We start from the raw sequence: 8,247 nt of genomic DNA, 5'->3' as shown, positions 1-8,247 counted from the left end.
TTTTAAAGATCTTTCCAACCATGGGAAGATCTTTCTTTAATTTTTACTTTTGCATATTAGGGATTAAACCCAGAACCTTAGGTATGCTAGATAAGAGTGCTACTATTGAGCTACATCCCCAGACCTTTTTAGTTTATTTTGAGACAAAGTCTTGCTGAATTGCAGATTGGCCGTGAACTCGTGACCCTCCTGCCTCAGCCTTCTGAGCAGCTGAGATCATAAGTTTTGCTTTGTAACCCAGGCTGGCCTCAAACTTGTGATCCTCCTGCCTCAGCCTCCTGAGTACTGGGTTTACAGGCATGCCCCACTACACCTGGCTCCACATTCATTTTATACATGAAATCCCGAGTCCCATAGAAGGGGAGGACCTTCCCAAACTCCAGATTTGCTGAACCCAGAATTGGGTCTGCGAGATGAGCCTCTCACTCCAGACCAATGGACTCCCAGAGCCATGCTACTTTTCCCCAGCATTCTGTTATTTATGTAAAAAATTAATCCTAGCTCACACACTCAGGGCCTAAAAATAATATTCCCCAAAAAGTGAAAATGACATTTGAGATGTGGCTCCCTGTCATTCTCTGTCTCACATACACACACACCACCAATCATGCTGATAGAAGTGGTTGTCATTTCCTACACATGGACCAGGCAAGTGCCTGGTGATTTGTGCACCTCACATCTTCTGTTCCATCGCCGCTGAGTCAAACCCTTTTAACTCAGGGGAGAGAGACACGTGTGGGTAGTTCCCACCACTCGGTGTGCTGGTCACTATCCTCTTATACCCAGCACCTCTCCCACTGCCTCAGGGAGGGTCTGCCTCCTTTCCCCATCATCTGCCTCCTCTCCCAGCCGTCTGCCTCGGGGAGGCCGAGTGAGCAGACTGCTCGCCAGTCCCCTTGGAGTGCTGGGTCCAGGTGAGCCAGGGACTGACATCAAGGCTCCCCTTCTGGGGGCAGGGTTCTGAACCCAGAGTGTCCTGGCCTTGCTGGGAGCCAGGAAGGAGGGGGCACTAGGACCGGCTCCCACCTGCCAATAAGTGTCCCTATATGATGAGGGATTTGGACAGAGAGGGACACAGGCAGAGGAAGGCGCTGTGAGGTAGCTTTTCTCCCACATGGTTTTCCTCACGAAGCTCTGGTGAACAGTTTCTCCCTTCTGTTGTCCCCACATCCTCACAGGAGGACTGAGGCAGGAGGATCACCCCTAGTTCAAGGCCAGCCTGGGCTCCCTAATGAGTTCAAGTCCAGCCTGAATTGCATAGTGAGATCCTGTGTCAAACAAACCAAAGAAACAAAGAAACAACACTTTTTAAAATGTAACATTTATTAAATCAATCAGGTGACTCATGCCTGTAATCTCAGCATTTGGGAGGCTGAGGCAGAAGGATCATTATGAGTTTGAGGCCAGCTGGGACTACATAGTCAGTTCAAAGCCAGCCTGGGCTATGTAGGGAGATCTTGACTCAATAATAACTAGATAAGTAAATGCATGCATGCACGCATGCCTCTGTGTGAAAGGACAGAGGCCTCTCCTGCAGACCTTGCTCATGGCCAGCCTCTCTGTGGTGTGCGGCGGGGCAGGTGTGGCACAGGTGTGCACAGGCTGCAGGCTGTCCATAAGACCCAGGAGACAGGAGAATGAGTTGGAGAGGCCCCTTCTCCTAAAGCACAAGCAGACAGAATTGGGAAGACAAGGCTTGCAGAGCCGTGTCTGCTTGGAGAGGAGGTGGGGGCACTCCCGAGAGTGGAGTGTTTCAGAGCTGGGTGCGCAGGAGGAAGGCAGAGGTGGGCACAAGCCCAGAAGGACTGGGAGCCACATGCAGAGCCGGCAGTAAAGGGAGGGCACTGTCCCTCCTGTGAGAAAGCCAAGCGCCAGCTGCAGGATGCCAAAGGCCCAGGCCAGCCTGGGGACACCAGCGTGCGGCAGACTCCGGAGATGTCAGGCCTCTGCTGGGCAGGGATGGGCAGCGGAAGCAGGGAAGCGTCCTGCTGCACCATCCCTGGGGAGGTGTCTTTATCCACCAGGAACTGTAGCTTTGAAAAATTAGACGGTGAGCACCCAATTAAGCAGAGATTTAAAATGTACCATTGTTTTCAGGCTGATAACGGCCGTTTTATCTTCTTTGTGAGACACTGGGTGCCAGAAAAGAGGACAAGGTGAGCAGCAAAAACAGGTGGCACAAATGACAGTCGAGTGTGATTTCAGCCTCTGGTCACCTTGCTTCCCTGGTAGGCACAGTCACAGAATTCAGCTGCACTGTGACACAGCATGCCAACTGGAGGTTCTGGATTTTGAGTGATGGAAAACAGCATCTAGATTTAGGATAGCTCCTCAGAATCGGCACACCATGACAACCACAGCTGCCAGTGAAACAAATAGGGTGGGCTTTGCTGAAGTTTGACAAAATGCCCAGATAAATAAATTCCTCATTTGTCCAGCAGGGGGCAGCTTGGGCTTCCTTAACACAGTCAATCGCAAATGGTGACTAAAACTCACCCCCGCCTTTCCTCTGCAGGGATAGAAAGTCACAGACTTGATTTTCAGACCGCCTCTGCTGTGGCTAGGGTGGGCACCCTGTGCAGGGGAAGGCAGAGGGAAGCCGGATGAGAAATCAAGAGATTTCGGCCCATGTCCAGCGCCGGGGATGTTGGCCAATGGCTCAGCTCTTAGACCCATTTGTCAGTAATAGGAACTCCTGCCCGACTGCTTCTGCCCTCTGGTGCTGGCAGCACGCATTGCTCTTCCTGGTATGTCCTCCCTCAGCTTGGGCTGAGTGCAAATTCATGCTCTTTTAATATTTTGTATGATATAATTTGCTTTTTGAGACAGGGTCTTGCTACGTAGTTCAGACTGGCCTGGACTTACTGTGTAGCCCAGGCTGGCTTCAAACTCACGGCAATCCTCCCGCCTCAGCCTCCCAGGTGCTGGGGTTACAGTTGTGCACCGCCATGCTTGGCCCACATAGTGTAATTCTGAGCCCCATTTTGTCTCAGAAAGCCCACCTTTCTCCCTTATTCACCCCCAGCTGCTCCCTGTGGCTCTGCCATGGCTCTAGAAGTGCAGCATGGCACTCTGCTGTAGCCTGGTTCCTGCTGTCACAGAGCCTGTGCGGGACCCATCTGTGTCCTGCAGTCCTGCTGTCTGGGGTCATGTAGCAAGGAGCCAAGGTCCCAGCACTCAGAGAAGCTTCAGTAACTTCAGGTTTATGCAGGGCCATCCTTCCTCCCTCCAGAAGGATTCTCTGTCCTCATGTGACTCAGTGCCCAGCTCCCGCCCTGCTGCCCCAGCAGGTGGGCAGTGTCTTTGCCCGGACCTGGCTGGCCTGCTCTGTCTACTCGCCTCTCAGCTACACTGAAATGCAGCACGGAGGCGGGGTGGGGTGAGGTGGTATTTTTTAATTTTTGCTTTTGCTTTGCTAGAAATAGAAGCAGCTAAAATACCTTTTTTTCTTTTTTAACACCAAGTACATTTATTAGAAAAGAAAAAAGTGATGGACTATCCTCATATCTTTCCTTGAGAAATTAAATATAAAAGAATAAAACCAAAAACAAAGAGAAGAAAATAATCAAGATCAGAAAACACAAGCCCTTACAAAACTGCCAGCATCCTTTTCCATATAGATTAACACTGTGATTCTGACATTTCTGTAAAAATAGAAAAGACTCAAAACAGTCTAAACAACTTTGATAAAGAAACAAAATTAGAGCTCCAATCCTCCCCAGGCCCATGACTTATCACAAAAGTCACACCAATTGTGACAAAACGGCATTGATATCAAGATAGACCAACCCTCGAAGAACCAGTATAAAGTCCCAAAATAGATACCCACATAACAGACCATTGATTTCTGGCAAAGATGCAAAAGCAGTTAAGTGGACACAGGGTTGTACCCTCAATAAATACACTAGAATAACCGGATACCCACATGCAGAAACCCCAAACCTTCTGCAGCTGAAATATCTTACACAGAAACTTCTCTTGCTGCAAAAGCAGCTCTGTGTTCCGGGGCCCCTGTGACCACTTTGAAGACAACATCTCCAGGGCTCCTTCCCGACACTGATGGCAGGGTAGAGGCACAGGACGGGGAGAGGGCCAGGAGACAGCGGCGGCCCTGTGGGTCTCCTGTCCCTACGGAGCCTGCTGTGGTCTGCTGCAGAGCTGTGTGCGGAGTGACCGCCCGGGGCTCCGCAGACCAGGAGCAGCCGCGGTGAATGCGCTGAAGTCCAACCTCAAGGGACAGCTCTGTGACAAGCTGGGCGGGCGGGCAGTGTGGAGCCGGTGAGGGACGAGCTTGCCTGAGCAGAAGCTGTCACTCAGGCCCCTGTACTTGAAATTGGCTTGGACATTATTTAAGTGTGTGGGCAGTGCGGAAGGCAAAGCCATTTCCTGGTCTCAGATTTGGGGCTCATTCCCAGTCTTAGCAAACCTTCCCCACCCTGACTTTCTCGATTTTGTTTGCTGCTCGTCTGCTTCTCGGCCGCCTCCCACTTTCCTACTCTCTCTCCCACCTGTGATCCCTGAGCTGCCGCCCTGGGTGGTGCCCTAGACTGCACTGAGGTGAGCAGGGCTCCGGGCTCTGGGCAGAGCGGCGGCAATGCCATGCTTGTCCCCAAAACGCAGGAGTGCGAGTTTCTGCCCTCTGCTCCAATATCGGGTGTGCCCTGCCACTTCTCAGGGGAAAGAAGCCTTGTCCCATTGCACGAGATACAGCTGGAGCCACAGCGGAGGAATCAGACAAGGTGGCCTCAACCCTGCTTGACTTTGCCTCCATCGGTGAAAAGGTTTGTGTCCCCCCCCTTGCAGATTCACACTTCATTTCATGGATTCCTGTACCAAGTTATGTACACTTAAAGCATATTGAAAGCAGAAAGGAAAAAGCTAAAAATATCACCAGAGTTGTCACCTTTTCTTCTCACACCTAGTGGCATCCTCCTGTGTCCTGCCAGGTGCTGACACTGCCGTCAGATCTGCTGGTCCTTAGGGTGTGGGTTGGCTGCAAACATCCCAGAAGGATGATGTGGTAGTTTACTCGGTGCCTGTTCCTTCTCTCCTCCGCTGGGGGTCAAGATGACCCTGCGGGGGTCAGAGTCACCAACGACTGGTTTTGGCGAAGGCAGGAGGAACAGAAGTGACCCGAGTGCTTCCAAATGGATGTTTTTTTTTTTTTTTTTTTTTTGAAAGTATACAACAGAACAAGACAGAATAAAGCCAACTAAGATCATACAGTGAAATTGGTACAGAACTTCACAACAGGTTACCAGGATAACAGTATTAGGTATCACAGTATATTTTGTTATCTTTATAATAGTTGTTCTTTCAGTCATGTATATCAAAATGAGATGAAATATAGAACATTATAGAACTTATCAAAACAGAATATTGGATAGAGCAGTACCATTAATTAGAAAAGAGCAAAACAGTAATAAAAATATTTGCCTTCAAAGAAATGGTAGAAGGAAGTGCCCCTTATTTGCTATGGTCAACCTGCCAGGAGATGCTCAGATTTCTGGTTCCCATTTGCTAATGGGGTAGGGAGGAGAAGGAGGATAGGGGAAGTGGGATATTTGACTCTAGGCCATGTAGCAGTAGGTTCACTATTGCTAAGCAGGGAGGCAGGATGGTCATTTGTTTTCACAGCGTCCTCAGTTCCAACATGGCGTGGATCTCAGGAGACACTGCTGGTTCTCCCCCTGGAAGGGCTGCAGTCTGCCACCCTGCCTCCGCTTACCAGGGAGGGGAGGTGCTTGCTTGGCTTCCAAATGGATGTTTGATGGCCAGGTGTGGGAGGGCAGGGATCGGAGACACAGAGGAGAAGCAAGAGGCAACGCAATTGCAAGAGTGGGGGCTTCCACAGTGGTGGACGTCACTGGGCCTCTGGAAGCCACACGTCCTGGGTGTGGTGGGGCTGGTTGCCGAGGCCTCTCCCTGTGGCCACAGACAGCGTCCCTCTGTCTGTCTGTGTCTGAACCTCTGCTTCCTGGGAGGACATCAGTTAGCTTCGCTGAGCCCTCAACCTGCCTGCCTCAGGTTAACTGTTGGCCTCTCTAAAGCCCCATCGCCAGCCCCCAGGCTGAAAGCCAAAGGGAATCTGAGGAGGGAGAGGGCATCACCCCTGAAAGTGGCTTCTGCACCCCTCTCCGTGGGCCGCCCTCTGCCTTTCTGTTCCGGATATGCCCTCCCCCTGTTGGGAGCCGCAGCCCCGAGCCCGGTCGCCTCACTTGGCGGACGTGAGGCCTGTAGTAAAGAGTAAAGCCTGAGGTAGATTACCCCTCCCATCGAGCACGTTAGTTTCCTGCTTACCGCGTAAGCAACCCGCTCAACAATATAGTCTGCCTGGCAACTGATGATGTTAGCCAATCAGCTTGCCTTGCTTACTTTAACATGATTGGACACTGTATCCGTATATATACTGGTGCCACCCCTGGGAGGGAAGAAGAAGCCCGGAAGTAGAAGCCCAGAAGGAGCCGCGGGGAGCGGACCAGAGGAGGCTTCGGCTGGGAGCGATCCCAGGGCAGGCTGTACGGAGAAGAAAAATAAAAGAAAAGGTTGTCCACTGCCAGACTTTGTCGTGTGTCCTTCCTGCCGGCCGGGAGCGGACATCGACATCCCCCCACCCACACCTCCCACCTCTTTCCCCTCTCTGCTCAGCCTGGCTGCCCTGTCCGGCACCATGCTGGCTCCTTTACAAGACACCTTGCTCCTGCGGTCCCATCCTCTGTGAGGTTCCCTGGCAAATCCACTCTCTTGCTGCCTGCGGGGTCATCTCTGAGGAAATAGCCAGGTTGCTGGACGACATCAGGCAGCTGTGCTCAAGGGCTCCACTTGTGTGTGACTGCAAACCCCCAGGGGCAGCCAGTGCCCCCAGACAAGTCTGCTACCTGTCAAGGAACGTCTAAATACTTCTTTTTTCCTGATTCCTAACCCTCCACCCCTCCAACCTGTGCTCCTATTTTGCAGAAAAAACAGGGGCAAGGCCCTGGGCTGCTCTTTTCCCTGGGGCTCATGACTCCGGCCCACACATCTCTGGTTGCACCTTTGCCTTCTTGTTATGAAAAATACGGTGAATATTTAAATTTACAAAAACTTATTATGCAAAAGATACATTGCCATCAATCCCCCTCAAAATCCCCCTGGCTTAAACATTCTCATCCCCCTGTTGCTGCTTTCTGAAGCAGCTCCTGGCCTCTTCCATCAGGGTCCTATTAGCTGGGTTGCCCTGGCTGCTTCAGTGTCCTGATCAATTTGAACCATTTCCCTTTCACGGTCATTTTGACTTTGGGGAAGAGCCAGAAGTCACACAGTCCGGATCCTGTGAAGAGGTCAATGAGGACACACCATCATGTTTTTATTTGACAGAAAGTGCCGTGAACATTTGATCAATGGGGAATGATCAAAACATATAAATATTTGAATTAAAAAATATATTACAGCAAAAGATACATTGTCACTGATTATCTCCAGATACTCACAATCGTCCTCATTTTTTTGAAACAGGGTCTCACTCTGTAGTTCAGGTTGGCCTTGAACTCACTCACTTTAGACTGACCTCAAGCTCGAAGCAACCCTACTGCCTCAGCCTCCCGAGTGCTGGGATGACAGGCACATGCCACCATGCCCGGCTGCCCCTTCACCTTGAACACATATCCCATGGTTCTTGGCACTGCGATTTTCATTGTAATAAGTTTTTTGACTTTGGTCCCTGCTCACTCACATTTCTCCTTCTTTTGTAGCAAAGTAACTTGACATGGTGGCCTCTCCTGGCTGTCTGCAATCTATTTCACCTCCCATTCTCTCTTAGAGGTGTAAGAGGCTGACGGTATTAAAGCCGCGAGTCTTCCTAGCCATAGTTTGTGTTGCCTCTGTGGCAAAGGCTACCAGAGGAATGGACTGACCCGACCCTGGCTCTGGCTCCCACTCTGGCTCCAGCCAAAGGCAGGAGTCATGGCTGTGTCTCTTAACTCCACACCCTGAGCTCTCTGGTGCTCCCCGTGGGATTCAACAGTATCAATTACCAAGCAGTCTTGCTTTAGGGGCAGGCAGATAAAGAAAAGAATAGTGATGCTGGCCTTTCCTTCACACCCACAGCTTTATCTGAGTGCTCAAATGATTCATCCATTCATTGATCCATCCATCATCCATCCATTCACCTATCCATCCATCCTTTCACCCATCCATCCATCATCAAGCCACTGATTCACTTGTCCATCCATCCGTCCATCCTTCCATCATCCACCATCCACCCATTCA

Source organism: Cavia porcellus, unplaced genomic scaffold (assembly GCF_034190915.1).
Source record: "Cavia porcellus strain 051 isolate PalLab524CR breed Dunkin Hartley unplaced genomic scaffold, mCavPor4.1 scaffold_24, whole genome shotgun sequence".
Lineage (NCBI taxonomy): Eukaryota > Metazoa > Chordata > Mammalia > Rodentia > Caviidae > Cavia > Cavia porcellus.
The sequence above is the reverse complement of the archived record's forward strand: the minus strand, read 5'-3'. Positions refer to the sequence as shown.